This window comes from Macrobrachium rosenbergii, chromosome 15, assembly GCF_040412425.1.
Source record: "Macrobrachium rosenbergii isolate ZJJX-2024 chromosome 15, ASM4041242v1, whole genome shotgun sequence".
Classification (NCBI taxonomy): domain Eukaryota; kingdom Metazoa; phylum Arthropoda; class Malacostraca; order Decapoda; family Palaemonidae; genus Macrobrachium; species Macrobrachium rosenbergii.
The window spans coordinates 57,177,766-57,181,442 of record NC_089755.1 but is presented as its reverse complement, the minus strand read 5'-3'; positions in this window follow the sequence as shown (position 1 = coordinate 57,181,442).

The window sequence follows — 3,677 nt, the reverse complement described above, 5'->3', positions numbered from 1 at the left end:
AGAATTCCTTGGTGCAGAAACAAGAAGTCACCTGTCATGACACTTAGGTTGCTAAGACATAAAACATGTTTATGTATCCGATTTTTAGCCATATAAATGAATAAAAATTCCATTTCGTATATCAAATGCGTAAATTCGTAATGTTTGCAAACGAATATTCATAGAAAATGGCGAATTGAGAAAGCCATTGCTCTAAAGGTTTTTCATTTGCTTTTTAACCACTCCTTACCCAAGACGTTCAACACCTTGTTTGTCTCCAACCTCGTTGGTAAATATTTTTCATTGCAGAAATTCATTTAAACTGGCTGTCATTGCAACTTAGGCCTTTACTTAACATGATAACTTTGTACCTACATTTCATGGCTATCAAAACACAACAAATACTAAGGGTTGTTTCAGCACTGGGAAAGGTGCCTTCACAACTTTTTAAACCATGATATATAAAATGCTTCAACAGTTGCAGACTGGTTGACTTCATTTGTGATGGCCCTGGCCAGATGTCCCACCTTAAATCCAGCGCCGATACCAAGTGCAAGTGTATGAAAATACATACCAAAAACAATATCTTTAAGACACAAGCTGAATGTTTTAGGTTATCAGACAATTTTGCAAAATTAGGTTCATGTTTGAATCACCGTCATTACTGAAGAGTTTTATTTTTATCAGAACTATTCATTCTGCTATATTTCCAGACTTGCAACTGTTTAGTGTATAGTGGTTCTGACTGCACTCAACACCCTATACCATGGTTCCACAGTTGTGTGGTAACTGTTTCATATTAGATATTTGCACAATACATATCTCTGATAACTTGACCATATTTGTAGGGCCATATCTGAAGCAGTTTAATTGCATGGGTTTTGTAATACAGTAGAGTCTTGTTTTTTTTTATTTTGTCTTAGCATTTAGACTTTTAAGGTAGATTTTGCCAGCTAAATTTCATTCTTGCTAACTTTAGCATGATATTTTCCTCTTATTTTTTAAAAATGTTTCATTTTAAATGTTGTGTATCAATTCAACAATCTAGTATTTTGTTAATTGGTTTAAAGTTTTTTGCAGCAAATCCTTAAAATAAAAAGGGAAACTTAAAAAAAATTAGTTTAATTACTTTTATTTCAGCATCTAACATGCAACATTTTCTAAAAATTCTCAACATGTACTTTTTTTGTTTCAAAAATTATTCATTCTATAACTGTTTGAAAAACTGACAAACTATTATATATATATACAACAGCTTTCCAAATCTGCCAACAATCAATGATAAAAAAGAAAGATTCTGTTCCTTGTATCAATTCATACAAACTTTTTTTTTTTTGTTGCTTCCTACTTTTTGAAATCTCAAGGAGGCACTTGGTCTACAGGCTAGAGGCGGATTATATCTGTAACTCCTCTTCTTCTTTTCCTGAAATTGAGAACGTAGCTCACACCAATTCAGCGGCAAATGCAACAAAGTTAGACCTGGCATTCACGAAGGAATTTCGTCAATCTCGCTGTTAATTTGGCAGCTCACAGATACAAAACGCCCGCACTATCATGTTGCACAATGAAATATGAAGAACAACCACTTATCAGATACAAGTTAGACTTTTACATTTTGAATAAGCAAGCCAATGGATTTCAGGTCAATTAACAACACTTACTGGGATGCATTTTAAAGAGGAAAACAGTTTTAACAAACAGTTAATGCCAACTATAATCACATGTAGTTTTGTGTATGAGCCTCGCTTCCAAGTCCGTCACCAGAGGTCACCTCAATTTGCTAATCAAAGCTATGACTCATTTATCCAGGTACATTAATCATTTCGACTGATGCCGTCTGTTACGGTGAGGCACCGAACAGAATTGGGGCTTAAGAATTATAGAGAGAACAGACAAATTACAGATAAAATTTGCCAAATCTTTGCTAATGATAAGCATAAATGATAAGGTATGAAGGTACAAACACTTGTGCATTTATCAAATACAACTTAATGAACACCTTTAATACACTGTTTAATTAACAGCTAGAAGCAATAGTCATGAAATTAAAAAGCACGTCTATTGCTTTTAACTGCATTACCAAGTACATATGAAAAAACTATACTCAATATAACTTAATGAACAAAAGTCTTGTGGAAATTTAGGATATGACTTTTACAAAAATACTCTCCAAGTTCAGTCCAAAGTGCACTGTCTTACGTAGAGGTATTCTGCTGCTCTCCAGTTCTTCAAAGGATAGCCACGACTGCCCATGACTTTATTTCAAAACTTCTCTATACAATTCACAAAATTTCTATTTTGGTATTCATATCAACTCTAAGATAGAAAACGATCTGACCTGTCACTTTCTACTACCTCAACATCACAGCTTTTCAGGACTAAGAAAATAACAAATAATGTATGAGGGCAACAATTCATCAAAGATCATTCCTTTCCCTTAAGGACTGGAACATCAGTGAACTGGAAACCAACTCAATGACTAATTCACAAAAATTTATCCATGATAATCTTGTTAATTGCTACCCACCACCACACCCCATTTACCCTGTTTATTCACAGAGAGCTACAAGGAACTACAGTACTGTGTTGGACACTTCAGTTTAACCTAGCCAAACAAGACTTCAATGAACAAGTCTGACTGAAATCTGGTTGATTAAGGGATGTTTTTAATGCATAATGCATATAAGACAACTATTCCCATTCCCTTCCAATGTTCTTGAATATCTGCAGAAGTGAAATATTCTGTTTTTCTTTGGATACACAAAGTAACACCCTGAATAATGCACGGGAAAAATGCCTGTTCTAGTCGACTTAAATATCGTTTTGCAATAACTAGACAAATTTTTTAACATCACAATACAAGATGGAAAATGCCCTGCACCTGCCTGCAAGCTTCAATCAAGATGTATAAACACTGAACAGTTTGCAAAAGCCAAAGAAGGAGAATTTGGGGCTAAAACTACTTTTCAGACACACGACCCAGAGAGAGCAACGCACACTTGATCGCCTCAGATCCTGGATCCCTGTAAGGGTACACGGTAGGACAAGCGTCATTCAGCCCACGAAAGGGTGCACGACTAGCTTCTAAACTTTACCCATAAAACAAGACAATGAGTTTTGCTCCATGAAATGCATCCCTACATAAGATTTAACATTTGATTTCATACCTTTTATAACAAATATAATGGCAACAACTTCAGGGTCAATGCCTCAGCAATTGTATGGAAGGAACAGCGCTACTCATGGCAGAACACAAACGAAAGATTATTCGCTCCGATGAGCTCGGTACAGCTGATGGTGTCTCAACGCAAGCTAAAAATTATTACAATGTGTCTTTGTTACAAGGATCACTCAGAATTTTTGTTAATTTTGGTAACAACACAAAAGAGAAGGAATGAAAACAGTACAGTACTTTGCAAAACCAATATGATAATGTTAAAGCACACCATAATGTGTGGTTTTGGCCTAATGTGTGTGTGAGGAATGCATAAATTTGGTTTAAAACCTTGCGATAGGTTCGTTAACGTAAATTTTCGATTCCTGCCATCAGTCTATGTCACATCCCATGAATTGTGCTTAGGTCAGAGAGTCCTGAATTCCATCTTTGGTTTCAGGTAAATTATGGCAAGAATGAATCTTAATAACAAGAGAACAATCCTTTAGGTATATCAAACATAACCTGAAGGCTGGTTGATATG